Genomic DNA, 18,613 nt, shown 5'->3' with positions numbered 1-18,613 from the left:
CTGCTCTTAATCTCATCTAGTATGTTTTTAATCTCAGTGTAGTTTTCATTAGAAATAACAAACAAGTTTGATTTATATATATATATATATATATATATATATTGTATCTTATCTCTTTGTATCTGTATATGTTCCAGGTGCAAATTTTTCTGTAGCTTCTTGAACATATAGAATATAGTCATAACAACTCTATCATCTGGTCATTTCTGGTTTGATGTAATTTTTTTTTAATTTTTTTTTAATGTTTATTTATTTTTGAGACAGAGAGAGACAGAGCATGAATGGGGGAGGGTCACAGAGAGAGGGAGACACAGAATCTGAAACAGGCTCCAGGCTCTGAGCTGTCAGCACAGAGCCCGACGTGATGTAATTTTTTTTTTTTTATCATTAGAGGCTATATTTTCCTGCTTCTTAACATGCCTTCATCAAATGCCCAACATTGTGATTTTTAACTCATTGGGTCCTGGATATTTTTGTGTTCCCATAAATATTCCTGAGCTTTGGTCTAGAACACAGGTAAGGTACTTGAAGACAGTTTTAATCCTTTCAGATCTTACTTTTAAGTTTGTCAAGCGGGTCCAGAGCAGTATTTAGTCCAGCCCTAACTTTCATCTACTACCAAGAGCTCATGCTACCCCAGTAATTTCACTGAGGCAAAGGCCTTTGGGCACTCTACTGCATGTTCCATAAATTATGAGGTTTTCTACTTTGGCTTGTTGGAACACGAACTATTCCTGACTGTATGAACACAGGCCAGTGTTGCCTCTGGATTTTGTCAGTGGTTCTTTTCCAGGCCTCAGGTAAATTCTTCTCACACATGCCCTAATCAGTACTCAGCTAAAGACTCAACGGGGACCCTCTGCAGATCGCCAGAGCTCCCCCTCTGTGCTTCTCTCTTCTCTCTGGTACTTTGCCCAGGAAGCTCTAGCCACCTTGGCCTTCCCAGACTCATGTTTCCAGGTCCTCAACTCAGGTAGACGTTTGGCTCTGCCTTAATTCCCCTTCCTGCACTGCTTCCTGAGACCTCTGGACCTGCAGGAAGCTGGAGTGACCATCAGCCTCACCTCTCTGCTTCCCATTTCTCAAGGATCTCTCTACTTTATAGCCTTAGAAAGCTTTGTTTCATGTATAGTTTTCCGCTGTTTGGGTTGCTTCAGGCTGGAGGGTCAATCCAGTCCCTGTCACTCCATCTTGACTGGAAGTACCCTTTGTTTTTGATTTTTAAATTACTTTATATATTAAGAATCTCAACCTTCCATCCCTCTTATATTGCAGACTGGAAGCTATACTTAACTCTCCTTGTAGAGTCACTCCTGGAGCCCAGGTCTAAAAGAAGAAAGCCAATATAAAACTCATGTGGGTCCAAACTCTGAACTAGAAATAAGCTAAATTGGTTCTCAGATTGGGAAGCTGTGTAATAGTGAGACGTCACATACTCAATTGGATTGCTCTGTAATAGGAGACTTTGATAAATACACGCCCAGGAATAAACTATCCCAGAAATAGGTCAGGTCTATATACTCAAGCAAATTAAAAACAAAATAAAAGCTGGGGCGCCTGGGTGGCTCAGTCAGTTGAGCGTCTAACTTCGTCGGCTCAGGTCATGATCTCGCGGTTCGTGAGTTCGAGCCCCACGTCGGGCTCTGTGCTGACAGCTCAGAGCCTGGAGCGTGCTTGAGATTCTGTTTCCCCCTCTCTCTCTGCCCCACCCCTGCTTGTGCTCTGTCTCTCTCTGTCTTTCAAAAATGAATAAACATAAAAAAAAATTAAAAACAAAAAAAAAGCAGCTAAGTATGAAATCATTCATTTCTTCACCTAATAAATATATTAAACACTTACCATGTGCCTGGGGCTTTTTAAAATGCAATTCATAACCTTTGATATTAAATATGAATTACATAAATTTTAATTGACACGTACAGAAAAAGGTACATCACTGACACTTCCTGAATTTCTCTAAAAATTTAGGAGGTAGCAATCACTGGGAGCTATTTCAACCCTGTGAGGCACAGATTTGTTTTCAGTTGCCATTTGCCTGAGAAGTCGCAGAAAAAAAAAAAAAAAAAGATTGTTTTCAAATGAGGGCAAATAAGAGATAATTGCAAATGTGTCCCTTAAATATCACAAGAAATTAGTTTAATAAAAGAACATACAGAAATGTGTGGCCTCTAGTAAGCTATGTACAATATTAGTGCATCAGCTATCTATATGAAGAAATTCACTAGAAAGATAGCTACTATTGCCATTTAAATCTCCCCAGTACTTTGTTCCAAATGAAAGTTATGACGTTTCCAAAGCTATAGATGATGCTACAGAGGGTAAAAACAGCCCCAAGGTTGTGACTTTGGATTATTCATTATAATGCATTTACATTTCAGTATGGAATCCCAAAGCGCAGGTAGATTCCCCCAATTTCACCTAATTATTTTCGTTGCCAACCCAACACAACCAATACAACCCACACCAGTATCCACTATAATTAGTTAATTTACTATAATTGATAGTCACAAATTGCTTGTTAATAGCCTATTTTGGAATAATTTTAGGTCCACAGGAAACATTGCAGACAATGCAGAGAGTTCCCATATACCTTCCCGAATGATGTCCCTTAACGTTAATCCTTTACCTAAGTTGCGATGGCACGTGTACCAAAGCTAAGAAACCAGCACGGGCACGTAACTATTAAACAAACACCAATTGTGTGGAATAACTCAAATATCATCCAAATGGGCGTAAACAGATGCTTTTTCCAAAGGAAAAACTACTACCATGTTGGCTAATAAAGAATACCCTTAAGTTCTGCAGGCGTAGCTCCTTGCTGGGTCCTTTTTAGAAGAGTTGAAAGTAAGCTGATCTGGACAGAATTTGTGATGAGACCTTCGGATGAGAGCTGTTGTGTCTCTCACATGGGTTCAACTTGAACTTAAGAGGTGAACCATTCCGTAAGTGCCAGAGGACTCCGGGAAGCTGGTTTTCCAAAAGATTTTTGAAATGCTTTGGATTTACTCTCGCTCTCTCTCTCTCTTTTTTTTCTTTTTTACCCAAAAATACATTGAGCAAATTGTAATTTGCTCAAATTGTACTTATCGTCAAATTTTCTTAGCAAAGACAATGGTTCGTTACTGGGCAAAATCCTTTTTTTTCTGTTTATATATTAATGCACACATAAAAGTAATCAAGCGCCTTCGACTCGCATTTTTGTGAATGGCCTTTATTGAAAAGAATAAGATTTCATGAAATAGAGACCATCGTGGAAAATCAGGGATGTATAGCTTTTGTCTCCATGGCAACCGACTAACTAGTCGCACCTGGTCCTCCAGGGTAATTAATTTCTTGTGTGCCGGGATGGTCGGCTGCTTCTCAAGGCCAGCAAAAAAGAAACAAGATGACCTTTCTTTAAAACAAAACCCACTTAAGTCTCACATAGAGGAATTAGACTTTGGGGTCTGCTCTAATGTCACTCTTGCAGTGGGTTTTACATTTAAGCAATAAAACGAGAGGCCAGATTTTGAGTTCTGTGGAGCTTGTTTTTGAGAGAGATCTATTGTGTCAGCCATATTTGCAGGATCTAAAAAAATTTTTTCCTGCTCAAATAAGTTCAGCTAAATCAATGCCTATTTGTTGGTATATATCTGCACCATGTGCTTTACCTTGAAAGAGAAAGGGAAAGGTCAGAAGACCTATATACCAAATATCCAAAAACTGGTTAGCTTTACCTACAATGGCACATTTGGATCACCTCAAACTCTTGGAAACAAACCAGTGTCTGAGCCCCATCCTTCAGACTTTCTGACTTAATTCATTTGGGGTGGGGCCCGGGCACCAGCACTTTTCAAAAGTTGATTGGAATGTGCAACCACAGTTAAGAATCAGGATTGGATAGTATGTATACTAAGTTGGTTGATTTTGACCCAGTGAAGTCAATTCTTTGTAGATAAAGGTTGGGTAAATATATGATATTTATTAAAGTGAGTTACTGTTACTTAATATTTCTTCTGTGTTACAAACTAATGAAAGCTTCAGGGAATGCTTTAGGTAGTAGATTTAAAAGATTATGTTCTTCCCATTCTGGGGGATGTTTTCTCCATCCACATGTGATATAATTTAAGTTTTGGGGATATACCTTCCATCTGAGGGAGTTAAATGTCTGCATCTCACTGAGTCTCATTTCTGCAAGTTTTCCCCAGCTGTATGCCGGACTGAGAACATACTGGCTCTAAGATCAGATTATAAAATTTTTGGAAATTTTACTAGCTGGCTGTTAAGTTGTTAGTAGCTTGAAATTGGCCCTGGTGGGAATATTTACACCATAGTAATTAGCAAATGTTACAAATCAAGGCTTCATTTCTTCTGGAGAGTGTGTTGTTAAATCTCTACCCAAAAACGACTGGTTTTCAGCTGTGAGGACAAGATCAAAGAGGCAAAATTTGACTGGGCTTCAAATATTTGTCAACGCCTTATTTCATAGCTGTGGAGACTGAGGCTCAGAGAGTTTAAGTCACTTGTTGAGAAAATTGTTGGTGGGCCTGAGAATAGAAGCCAGTTCACTAAAGTATCTATCGTATCTGTCTTAATTCTGGTTTATACAGCAAACGCTTTGAAATGTAAGCTCAGAATTTTACAAATAAGCATCCACCCACCCACACAATGTTATTTTAGGGACACAAGTATTTGTCGTTAAGACGCCGGAATTCTACAAGAACTATGGTAGATCTAGGAAATGGAGTACTATGCACCCATAAAAAAAGAAGGAAAGAGGGGTTCCTGGCTGGCTCAGTCCATAGGGCATGTGACTCTTGATCTAGGCATTGTGCATTCAAGCCCCACATTGGGTGTATAGATTACTTCAAAATAAAATCTTTAAAAAAATGAAAGAGACTACTGTATTGAGGGATCTCCTATGGTGTACATTGATAAGAGAGGCAATCAAGGTGTAGAACGGTTTGGGAATGTGCGATCTTTTGTTGACAAAGGGAGAAATAAGAACATACATGATTGTATTTACAAAAACAGAAATACAGAAAGGATAAACAAGAACCTAATAAAAATGGCTCCTTCACAGGATGCTAAGGACGCTTGTGAATAACATGACTTGCTAAGGAAACAAGGCAGCAAAGGCAAGATGTCTCTGTGTTGAAAACCAAATGAAGGCTTTGACAACAAACAGCTGGTAACAACCCACTGTGTTCCCTCTAAATGTAAACAATTTCAAAGAATTTCAACATCGGATGGGGTCACACCATGACGGTGATGGAACCAGGCCCAAATAAGACCATTTTGTATCACGTCTGAACATGGACAAAAACAAGGACACCGTGCAACCACAAAAGCAACAAATTTTCCTTCCCCCCCCTCCCCCCCACCTCCAGCTAACATGGGTAACTAGTCTTTCTCTGCCATGACAACTCTAGCTTCATTTTGTTCCTCCTGCCTCCTGGGTCAAAATGTTCAATCACTGAATGGTCCCCACTGCCTTCTAGCACCTAACTAGGCCAGTGGTCAAGTTTGAACATCCCAAAGCATAATCGTTCTGAAATTGTGACTAGCTACAAAGACATACTAAATTCATAAAAGAGAAAACAGGGTTATACCAACTTTTATTATTGTCTAATATAATGAGCCATATCACTGTATTTTCAAAGAGCGCAAAGAGACTAATTGAACACTGTACCAATCAGAAGTGGTATAAGAGGGGCGCCTGGGTGGCTCAGTCAGTTAAGCGTCCGACTTCGGCTCAGGTCATGATCTCGCAGCCCGTTAGTTTGAGCCCCGTGTCAGGCTCTGTGCTGACCGCTCAGAGCCTGGAGCCTGTTTCAGATTCTGTGTCTCCCTCTCTCTCTGACCCTCCCCCATTCATGCTCTGACTCTCTCTGTCTCAAAAATAAATAAACGTTAAAAAAAAATTTAGAAATGGTATAAGAGATAATAAAATGGAGGCGAAGTGAGAAAGATACATTTGTGTGCAAAATCTAGCTCACAGCTTGACATTTTCTCTAGTTACAAATAAGTGGTCGTTTCTTCAGCCAATATAAACAATCTCAAAAAAAGTATTTGACCTTCCTGCCAGATTATTTTGACTTCATTTCTGCAAAGATATGAGGAGTATTTTTCATTCAGCACCCAGTCTCTGAATGTCAACTCCTTAGCATAAAGGATTCAAAGATGAATCAGATCTGGTCCCAGATACTGAGGAGTTTGCTTCCCAGAGGGTAAATCTACATTCTTCCTCCTCCTTCTCAACTCTAGTAGACATCTGCTACCTAGGAAAGCTTCTCTGCAGTTATTTGATCTATCTTCTGTCTCCAAGCAGTTATTTGATCTATATTCTGTCTCCAATGTCTATCTTCTGTCTCCAAGCATGACTAGTGACTCCTGGAGGACAAGAGGACAAGGACTACATGTGTCTTCCTCACCATTGCATTCTCAGTGACCAACAAAGCATCTGATTCAAGGAGACTCTTTTAGTGTGCTGAATAATGTCTCCCCAGGGTACGTATCCACCCAGAACCTCAGAATGTGACCTTATTTGGAAATAGTGTCTTTGCAGATGTAATTAGTTAAGATAAGGTCATACTGAGTTAGGTGAACCTTAAATCCAGTATGACCAGTGTCCTCATAAGAAGAGAAGAAGATACACAGAGGCACGCGCACAGGAGGAAGAAATTCATGTGATGACAGAGGCAGAGGTTGGGGTGAAGCATCTATAAGACAAGGAAAACCATGGACTCCAAGAAACCACCAGAAGTTAGGAAGGCTTAAGGAAGAAAAGAGAAGGAAAATTTTGTAATGGCTTTCTCAGGTCTTCAAGCACCAGAACCTAGGTCTCCAAGCAACTTGGAAGGCATATGGCACAGTGGTTATGGAACAGAACTTCCAATCAGATTCTTGGCTTGAGTCCTGGTCCTACCACTAGCTACGCTTTGAGCCTTAGACCAGTGACTTCACCTCTCTGTGCTCAGTTTCCACATCTGTAAAGTGAGAAAAGTAACAAGAAGTACCCTTGATTGTGAAGAGGACTGTCACGAGAATATACATGCAAAGTATGAACCTGCAGTATTGACGATGTAGCCATAAGCCACATATAGCTACCAAGCACTTGGAATAATGGCGTGTCCAAATTGAGATGTGCTTTAAGGAAAATTCACACTAGAGTTTGAAGGCTTAATATGAAGTAAAGAACACATCTTGTTAATGTTCCTTTTATATTAATTACACGTTGAAATGAGAATATTTTTAATATATTGGATCACAGAAAATATATTATTAAAGTTAACTTCATCTTTTGTGGGAGTGTGTGTGTGTGTCTACTAGAAAATTTAAAATCACATATGTGGTTCAAATGCACCTTATACTTTAAGTGGACAGTCCTGGAATAATGGTGTCTAGGCTCACACACACACAAAAGCTACTTCCATTGAAAAATATGTAGCATCACTATGAAATTTTGTGTTGGATATTGATTCAGAAGTAGGATGTAAAAGATCAGCGTGGAGGCAGTGAAACAATTCTATGCATGAAAAAGTTTCCGTAGTGTTATTGGCCCCCTAGGAGTGCATGTCTCAAGTCATTTGTTCTTTCTCAGTTGCCATTTAGTGAGCACTTGCTATGTGTCTGGCTCTATATTAAGTGCCCTGCGCTCACCATCTTACTGAATAATGTAGCCTTATGACCTGTGAATAACATATATAACTTACAACACGTAATATGTGTTATTTAGAGCTGAAATCAAGGTTTCTATCATGTTAATAGATGTCACTTGCCCTTGAACAACGATAATCCCTCTGGAGTAGGAAAGAAAGGGCAGTCACAGCAAATGTGCCTGTGTCACAGCCATAGTGACCACCTCTGACCTAGGTATGTCCCTGGGACTGTGATTCAGATCTGAACCTTATCTGATTCATCTTAGTGGGAAAGGACAAGAATCCCTTCCGGAGAAAGAGCAGAACACTAGAAGACCTTCTAATGCCCGGAATTTCCTGAAAAACACCATTGACCGTTAAACCTTAAAACTCCTTGCCCTCCACACCTGAAATATAAACTGACTTAAAGAGTATTTCTTCTCTTTTGAGCTGAGGTGCTGAAAAAAAAAAGCCTCCCCGCCCAGTTTTATTTTGATATTCAATTGAATCAATCCCTAAAGTAATTGTAATCTCCCACCAATAGGTGATCTGAACTCCGCATCCGTGCAGAGACAAGAAAAAAGGAAGAACAAAGGGTTAATCTTGTCTCTGTTGGGGTGACATCATGAGATTTTCTTGGCACTTAATTTGCAGTCCCTGAGCCAAAAACAGAACAAGATTTTGGATAAGGCTTTCTGCCATTATCTTTAGAAGACAACAGAGTGATGGCGCCTCTTCCCGTTTTCATTGGGCACCAAAATGACCTCTTCTTCCTTATTTCAAGATAGAATATGAATGAGGCAGCTGGAGTGAGAGTAGATGAGGGATACTGGCTTTAAGCCTTTCTTGCATTGTCCTAAGAGAGGACCCAGGTAAGTTCAAGGGCTCGGTAGCAGGAATTTGAGAATATCCTTGATTCGGGCTGGACACTTGTAAGAATGGAGATATCTTACCAGGGAACTTTCTCAAATTCCTGTAACCGAGTCTATGGACTTGCTGCCTTTTCCCTCATCCTTAACTCTCTTCTGTGGAATAGAGAGATGTCCCTCCACCTCTGAAGGCCCATCCTCCATGTTCGGATTGGCTTTGTTCTCTTCCAGTCTTCTCTTTGCAGCGTGGTTCCTCTGTAACCCTGCTTCTGTTTCCCGGGAGCTGTTCTGTCTTCTACCCTTCACGGCTGAGCTGCCTGTGCTTGCCGTCCCTGCCTCCTCACTTGCTCTGTCTCCACGTAATCTCACTTCTACTGACTCCACCTGAGTAGCTCTCAATGTGGAAGATCCAGGTGGCCAAATCCAATGGCTGGTTTGCCATTTTCATATTACTTGGAATCCCTGTAATATTCCAATTGACTCCCGCCATTTTGAAATATTTCTTCCCCAACACGACACTCCTTTGGTTTTCCAATAACCTCCTTGCCTCACCTCTTTTTCATTGAGTTTTCATATTGGAATAGCACAAGGCTCACTTCTAGGCCCAAATGTCTTCTTCCTTGATTCTTTTACGAGGCTATCTTACCCATGCTTGGGAATCCAACTGTCCAATTATGCACTCTGAGTTTTGTCTCCAGCTCAGACCTCTCTTCTAAGTCCTGTCAAGTGGCATATCCACCTGCCTACTCAGCTTTTCCACTTGAATATCTCTGAGTCCCTTCAAATCCCTAATCTCTCTCCATATGCTTCTCCCCTTGCCACCCCAGCCCTGGCTCTCTTGAGATGACATACACTGGTTCTCCTCCAGCACATGCCATCTAAGGGACGGTTCTACCGTCCACCCAACGCACAAGTAGAAACGCAAGCCTTATATTTTGCATTTCTTTCTTCTTCACCCCTTCTAGCCAGTCAATCATCAATTTTTAAATATCACTTTATCTCAACAACCCCACTGGGCTCATGCAAAAGCCTTTTTACTGGTGTCACACACCCACACCCCTCCAACTAAAATTCCACGATATAGTCAGAACAAATCTCAACAACCACACACGTTAATTCACTCCCTTCCTTAAAACTCTAAAATTGCCTTTTATTCCTGTTTGGGTATGTCCCCAATCCTCAAAACAGCTCACAAACCTGTCCACCAGCCTCCCCTCCTGGCCGTCTTCTCTCCAGCCGCAACCATTCACGGGCTCCGCCACAAAGCCAAGTTCATTTCTGCTCAGAATCCTCACATATTTTTTAAATTAAAAAAATTTTTTTAATTCATTTTTGAGAGAGAGAAAGAGAGGAGGAGCAGGGGAGGGGCAGAGGGAGAGGGAGACACAGAATCCAAAGCAGGCTGCAGGCTCTGAGCTGTCGGCACAGAGCCGGATGCAGGACTCAAACTCACCAACCGAGAGATGATGGCCTGAGCCAAGTCGCTGTTCAACTGACTGAGTCACTCAGGCGCCCCAGAATCCTCACACATTTAATTCTCCCTTTCTTCCCACTCCCCTCCCTAAGCCTGTACATCCTTCAGATCTCAGCCGAATGTGTGTGTGTGTGTGTGTGTGTGTGTATGAAATGGATTCATATTCCCCAACAAGACCAGTTCCCTATAATACGGGTTCTCTCGTAGAAGTACTTGAGTCTTCACTCTCTGATCTTTTAAGCCTTATAAGGACTGTAGTTAAATTACTAATCATATATGTACTGCCAAAACAATTACATTAAATTACCAATTATAAAATTAGCATTTCAATGCTCATTTCTCCTCTCCATGAAGACAGAGAGAAAATGGTTTGTTTGTTCGTGCATAGAACCTAGAAGTTACCGAATACCTATTCAGTGAATAACCAACATCTAGACGGCATAGGGAGAAGACAAGAATCACCTTAAATATATGTCTCCAACATAACATGCTTTATCAGTCATTTTTAAATAAATTTTAAATGAAGTTACAGGTGTTTAAGTAGCAATTTCATTAAGGACTTCTGAAGTCAACCCGTAATTACATGAATTTACAGTAGTTTATGACCCTCCACCATCACAGCTGAACAGAAGAGGCCAAGCTAGTAGAACAGGGAACAAAGGAAGAATTTTAAAAATCAGTAATAGCAAGAGTTGCGGTACTAAACCACTATTGACAACTTTCCAGCTATATATCTTTCCTAAAAGTACAAATACAGATACCTTAATTTAATCCCTTTTAATGCAATGTAAGAACCACTTTAGACAGCGTTTTCTACTCACCCCCCCCCCCCCGCCAAGACATTTTAGTACTACAAATATACTATATATCTGTTTGTGTACTGTGTGTTTATCTGTGCCTTGTGCATAAAAAAGTGAAAGTCTTTCATTCCCTGAAACACAAACTACAGTTTCCTGAAGGGGGTGATGTTACCCCTAATGACCATGTATGAATTAGGGTGACTGGTTTTAAGGTAACAAGCCACAATCGACCAATAAGCACCCGTCAACTGGTTGTCAGAGGGCTGAAAACTGTCGACCATGTCGTTACTCTCTGCTCATCCCCAGAAAGTTGTCTCCAGTTAGCAGGCTTGATATATGGGGCAAATGATCTAGCTATGGGAGCGTACTGCTCAATGTGGGCACTATGGCTCAATGAACGCTGCCTTCTGGGACAGCAGAGTAGTTCATCCAGAAATAATTGTCCTATACAGGATCCCCAAATTACTGCAGACTTTGACAGCCTAGAATGCAATTGAACAAAATGCAAACTTGAGAATGTAAGACAATAATATCACAAAGCAAAGAATTTCTGGGTAGAAAGTAGAAGGTTTTTGCTCAATTTACTGTTGATTGTTATAAAAGATAGAATCATGGAGAAAGTACCAAAGAGAACATTATTTTAAGCAACTATACTTTCCTGGCTTAAAAAAACACCCTCTTGCTCACCGAGGATCATATTCCCAAACATCTAGGAGTCCATCATAGTTATCACTTGAATCTCTTTCTGCAATTGATACATTTGCTACGTTTCCACTGCCAAAAATGGTTTTTTTCCCTAGCCCTTTTTTCTATTTTTCAAGAAAGCTTTTTTAAAATTAAGAGTTGCATGTGTATAAGCCTGACTTTTTATTGAGCAAGTCTTAAGGCTTTGAGGGACTTTGGGCTGGAAACCATGGGAATGGCTTTTGTAAATATCACATTAGCATAATAAGAAGCAGATTTTGATTTTGCAGTGGGAATACACATGTTATCCAGTACTAAAAATAGATTATTGAGATTATCCTGAAACGAACTTCAGTAATCCCGACACATAAAATGGATCGGAAAATCTCGTGTGAAGGGAGTCTCCCACTCTGAGAACTAAGCAGATGTGTCATTGGACGCGTCATTTACCTAGCCTTCAGACCTCTGAGCCAAAACAACTTCTTTTAATTCATTATAAGATTCACAAAAGAAAATGCCTCATCTCACTGGGTTATCTGAAACTACATAAACTTCTTGGAAGAAAAACAATAAGGACAGCAGTAAACAAATTCATGTTATATGTGCTGAGCTATTATTAAACACTATCTCTATTCCCAACAAGCTTGTAGAATATACGGAAGACAAGCAGAAACTCAGGGTTATAAGCTGATCTGTCCCAAGAAAGCTTTTAAAATTAAACCTTACATCTTCACTAATTCTGATCTCTTCTTTGGCTGGTGTAAGTGGTCACTTCCAAACTCCTAACCTGGAGACCTGGACCCCTTTTAGGGTATATCTTGCTCTCACATCCTACTGAACATCCCTTTGAATAAAGTATTTCAAGAACTTATTAGCCTGAAACCCCTATTAAAATTCGGGCTATAAAGCCTCCTTCACACCTAAAAGTTGGGTGAGCTGTTTCAGTAGAAGTGGTCTTAATCCCAAGACCTCAAAACTACATCCTGGTGGCATAGGTCAGAAATTAAGAGGGAAGATGCCTTAAGTATCACCTCTAAAGCATCCAAATCCTGATAATTATGTAGAAGAGAATATTGACCGTCACTGGGTGTCAGAGTCATGAGAGGGAATTTTAAAACATACGAATTCCCAGACCTTACTTCCAGACAGCCCAATTCAGTCAGTTCGAGAATGACTTCAGGCATTGTTTTTTAAATTAAAAAAAAAAAAATCTCTAGCTCATTCTAGAGTACAGCCAGGTTTCAGAACTGCTATATACAGAATTAGAGATAGGGTGAAGACTCTCTCAGCATGAGAGATTCTTGATTGATATTGAAAAGTACTGAGGGAGGATCTTTCTTTATCTTGCTTCTTGAACCCCTGAGCATTTGGTATTTCTGCTGTTAAACTGATTTCATTTGTGTATAACCAGCTCCTTGACTCATCCACTCTTTCTTCCTGCCTATTACAGACTGAATGTGTCCTCCTCGAATTCCTATATTGAAGCTCTAATTCCCAATGTGATAGTATTTGGAGGCTTTGGAGGTAATTAGACTTAGATACAGTCCTGAGGGTGGAGTCTTCATGACGGGATTAATGCCCTAAGAAGAAATGCCTGAGAACTCCTCTCTCTCCTGGTCCTATGAGGCACTACGAGAAAATGGCGGTCTACAGGCCAGAAAGCAGGTTCTCACCAGGAACTGAATCTGCAGGTGTCTTGATCCTAGACTTCCTAGACTCCAGGTCTGTGAGAAATAGATGTCTGTTAAGTCACCCAATCCATGGGATTTGTTATAGCAGCCCGGACTGACAATGATACTCCCCTTGTATAAAGCCCTTACCGACTGGTTCTTTTGTTGTTCCTCGTGGTGTTCAACGTGACCTTACAATTTGCAGAGTGTTTAATGGATGTTGTTGATTCTCAATGATCACATCTCTCAGCGCAAAAGGAAAACTCAAATTTTTGACAGGTGACCCTTTACCCACTCCCAAGTTTTGCTGGTCCCAGGATTCAGACAGGAATTCCACAAATGGATTATAACTTTCAGAAAGGCAAGTCACGTGATCCTTTTGGAACACTATACTGATAATTGCTGCAAGTCTAGGACATGGTGAACCCAGTGAGAGGTTAGTCACTCCATAAAGAAGATCAGTGTCAACCTCAGACCCCAGGATTCCTTGCAAAAACCCAGACTCCAAGTATCCTTTAAAAATATATACATAACAGAGCACCTGGGTGGTTCGGTTGGGTAAGTGTCCGACTTCGTCTCAGGTCATGATCTCATGGTTCATTGGTTCAAGTTCCACATCGGGCTGTCTGCTGTCAGCGTGGAGCCCACTTTGGATCCTCTCTCCTCCTCTCTCTCTGCACCTCCCTTCTCCCCCCGCCATGCTCCATGTCTCTCAAAAATAAAAAACAAACATTTATACACACATGCGCGTGCACGCACACACGTGCGCGCGCACACACACACACACACACACACACAGAATAGCTTTTGGCTCTGAGTTCAACTGAGCTCCAAAAATTATTTTAAATGCTTAGAGTGGTTGCTTTTTATCAAAGTAAAGGGCAAATATTCTTTACTGACTTGCCTGGAGATCAATGCATGAATACAATTAACTCACCTCAATGGGTTGAGGAGTCTACTAGAAGCCAGGTGATATCCCTTGCGCATGCATATGGCTCATAAAAGCACTTGTTTTAGTAAGGGCCTTTTAGTGTTCAGGTAGGTATTTGGTTTTGAAAGGTTTACAAATCAGAAATCTTTAATTGAGCCCCTACTGTGTTGCCGAGACATTACTAGAGCCTTTGGGAGAACGTATAAGCTCAGTTGAAAAAGAGACACATACAGTATGAAAACAGTAATGAGCCACATGGAGGTTCTGAGGAAAGGGAGGTCAGTGAGAGCTAACATCAGGAAAGGCCTTCGGAAGGAGGCAGGAGCTGAGAGGTGAGCACAGAAGGCTATGTAAGATTTAAATAAAGATAAAAAGAGTGTATTTCAGGCAAGAGGAGCTACGTGTCTACAAAGTCAAGGCAGGGATGTACAGGATTCAAGAAGACAGTCAGGCAGTCCTGGATGTGTGACCTTGAACCCATTCCTTAACCATACTGAGCCTACTTTGCTCACGTCTTCACTGGACGCGATAACAATCAGCTAATCAGAATAACTCCTAAGGTTGTTGCAAGGATGAAGTGAAATCAGCCCTGAGGGGCATCTGGGTGGCTCAGTCCATGAAGGGTCGCGGACGTCGGTTCAGGTCATGATCTCGCGGTTCGTGAGTTCAAACCCCAAGGTGGACTCATTGCTGACAGCTCAGAGCCTGGAGCCTGCTTTGGATTCTGTGTCTCACCCTCTCTTTCTGCCCCTCCCCCCACCTCTCTCAAAAATAAATAAACATTAAAAAAAAATTAAAAATAAAAGAAATCAGCCCTGAGAGTGTGTCTAGAACAAAGAGCCTTCAGTAAAAAGTAACCTTGTTATTATACTTATTATTAATTATTATCATTATTATTTAATCAAGAGAAGTCTCCAACAAGAAAAAATCAGGAATATCTATTGACCATAGAATGTGTCTAGATTATGGAATACCATAAAATTGAAAAGAAGGAATAATAGGAAATCAGTTTTTGAACAGGTTTGGATAACCTTAGGAAAAGAGAGTCAAGGAGGACCCAGGAGGTGGGTTTGGGTTGTACTCATGGGAGGGTGAGAGACATTCTAGCATTCTCTTAGTGACCCAGTTATTGACTTAAAGGCACCTTTCGTGAGAGAATGAAACGCCATGATGGCCTATGGAGTGCCATCATCTACCTGGAAAGAGATTTGGGCAGAAATGTGTGACTTTTCTCACCTTGCTTGTTAAAAGCCATAAAAGCCCCTTCTCAGTTATTCTTAGAAAGAAAAATATGTTTTCCCAACAACATACTATTCAGAGCCTGGGAGTGTTTCTTCTGAATGCCCCTTTTAGCAAGGGTGTTATGTTATTACAACATGCTGAGATCTCTATTTCTGGAGTTTGGGGTGGGGGGTGTGGATGTTGCTTGGGTTGGGTTTAGGTTTGGTGTTTTTTGAGGAGAAAAAGAGAGGAAGTGACTTAACAGCAAAACACTCCTTCCTGACAGAAACAGAGCGCGGGATTTTAATTAGGAAGCTGTGTCGTGTCTCTTCAGCTGAGCGGGAGATCAGGACTTTGTGGGCCCGGCGGGTTCTCACAACCGAAGCTCAGCTTCTCTGTGTTCTGGAGAAGCCGACCGACCGCTAAGTCCTCACGTCAACTGCAGATGTGACCGCAGAGCACGGCTTGGCCTTCCAGTCACTCCCCCACGCTGTTCCCACCAGCAAAGGCAGCAAAACAGAGCTCACTCGCCATACCCTGTGGAGGCTCTGGGTCACTTTCGGGCTTCATGATTCTCTCTTCCCTTGTCCTTTTGATTCATTCAGCAGGAAAGTGCTCAGGTCAACACGTATCATTTCCGGGGGAAACGGTCTCAGAAATTACAAAGTGCCCCAAACCGATCTCCTGTACTTTTATACAGAGAAAGAAAGAAAGAAAGAAAGAGAGAAAGAAAGAAAGAAAGAAAGAGAGAAAGAAAGAGAGAAAGAAGAAAGAAAGAAAGAAAGAAAGAAAGAAAGAAAGAAAGAAAGAAATTACCCTGGACAGAGAAATGCAGACTGGGTTCCTGTCCAATGACACCCAATGCAATTCATTCCCACCTGGAACCACTGAGGCAGGACGCAGACACGTGCGTAACGAGCCCTTGGTTGCGTCGCTGTCATCCCAGTGCTTCTTTTTTACACTTCGGTTGATAATCAGCATCAGAAGAATAAAGGGCTTTTGTAAGAACATGTTGAAAGGGGTGATAAAACAATATTTCAAATGTGCTACTCATTAAAAACTGTACAAGTTTTCATGCGGATGAAGGTCAAAGTGTTGGCTGAACGATGCCGTGTGAATTACACTTGCTGGATTGCCTGTGGATTTCGGGAGCCTCGCGCCACCTTTGCAGAGAAAGTCAGAAGCTGCCTATAGAAAGGGTTGCTAGAGAAACGGAATGTGGTGACAGGAAATGCAATCACTCTTGGTGAATCTGCTCTCGTGCATGCAGCAAGGCGGTTTGTGGCATTAGGGGGTGAGGGGTAAGGACGGGCGTGAGCGGGCAGTACAGAAGATGGGGTCTGACAATCTACTCTGCATGAAAATTGCTGGAGGCAGGGACGCCCGGGTGGCTCAGTTGGTGAAGTGTCTGACTTTGGCTCAGGTCAGGATCTCACGGTCCGTGGGTTCGAGCCCCGCATCAGTCTCTGTGCTGACAGCTCAGAGCCTGGACCTTCTTCTCAGATTCTGGGTCTCCCTCTCTCACTCTCTGCCCCTCCCCTGCTCATGCTCTGTCTCTTTCTCTCTCTCAAAAGTAAATACACTTAAAAAAAAATTTTTTTTAATAAAAAAAAATGATTGCTGGAGGAACAGGAGACCAAGGAATCTGCATTTTAATGTTCCAGATGAGTTTGATGCAATTGTTCTGGATCCACGGTTTGAGCAATGCCAGCAGAGTTGAACCACTTGAGCAGCTGGTGTTGAAAGACAGAACCACCTCCCACCATGTGGCCTGTATGCTGGTGTTTCAGGGGATTTTATTCCATTTGGTATCTCAGAAGCCCAGTCACTGCAAGGTGCGGATTAGCAGTGTTGGCTTTAATGAGGGAAAAAGCCTAAACATCTGTGATTTGCCAAATTCAGGATGTGGACATGACATGACATTAGGTACCAGGGAATTAACAAATATTCCCTGTTTCTCGCGGCCTCTTGCGAGGACAGGTATTAATTTTCACACAAAACCCAGACACTCGCTCAGGAAAAAGAGAGCCACGTGAATTTTAAACTTAGGGGGCATAAAAATTCCCCCCCACATCTATTTTTTGTCTCTTCTCAGAATAAAAGTTAGATTTTTTACCTAAGAAAATTTCATGCTGTACAGATTTTAAATTTGTAGTTGCCAACCCACATATTTCTAAGAATGTTATAAAATTTTAGTCATAAAGCAAAAAAGGTATAATAAAGCCTCTTGTAAATAACAATAATCTTGGGAACTTAAAATAATATTAGGTCCCGGTGAGAAACATCCATCCTTGACCACATTTCTTAACTCTAAGGTACACCCCCAGAAATTATTGGAGGTGGTTTATTAAAATCACCAAGCCAATAGGTGCTGAGAAAAAGAATCTGGAGTGGGAAGTGTAAGATTGGATTTTAATGACCTCATGGGCTCCCTTTGAGGATTCCTCTAGGAAGACATTACTGTGCTGCTACCTGTGGAAAAAGCTCACATCTGGACTGTGCCTCATATTGACTGTGTAGCCACGGGCAGGTTACTTGACCTCTCTGAGCATCGGTTTCCATATCTTTTTTTTTTTTAAATTTTTTTTTTTAATGTTTATTTATTTTTGAGACAGAGAGAGACAGAGCATGAACGGGGGAGGGGCAGAGAGAGAGGGAGACACAGAATCTGAAACAGGCTCCAGGCTCTGAGCGGTCAGCACAGAGCCCGACGCGGGGCTCGAACTCACGGACCGTGAGATCGTGACCTGAGCCGAAGTCGGCCGCCTAACCGACTGAGCCACCCAGGCGCCCCGGTTTCCATATCTTTAGACATAGAAATAACAACGTCGACTTGTAAGTATGGTTATTAAAAGTAAATGAGATAGGGGCGCCTGGGTGGCTCAGTTGGTTGAGCACCCAACTCTTGATTTCAGCTCAGGTCATGATCTCACAGATCCTGGGATCGAGCCCCTGGGATTGAGTCGGGCTCTGCACTGAGGGTGCGGATCCTGCTTGGGATTCTCTCTCTCCTCTTTCTGCCCCTGCCCCCCTCTCAAAATAAATAAACTTAAAAAAGAAAAAAAAGAAAGAAAGAAAGAAGTAAATGAGATAAGATGAGTGGAAATGTCCAGCAGTGTGCCTGATTCAGTGTGTGCTCAGGAAGTCTGATATTTTCTTCACGGTAGCATGGACATCTAATTTAGAAAGTAAGAAAAGCAAGGAAGGATAAAAGAACTTAATTAACTTAGCGTCTTATTTTTAAGTAGTTAAGAAAACGTAATATACGCGATCACAATGGTTTAGATAGGGCTTTTAGAGAAACTTAGGTTTAAATCCTGACTTGGCCCTTTAGTTACCTTGGGA

This window comes from Panthera onca, chromosome C1 (assembly GCF_046562875.1).
Source record: "Panthera onca isolate mPanOnc1 chromosome C1, mPanOnc1 haplotype 2, whole genome shotgun sequence".
Taxonomy (NCBI): domain Eukaryota; kingdom Metazoa; phylum Chordata; class Mammalia; order Carnivora; family Felidae; genus Panthera; species Panthera onca.
This window is presented reverse-complemented; position numbering follows the sequence as displayed.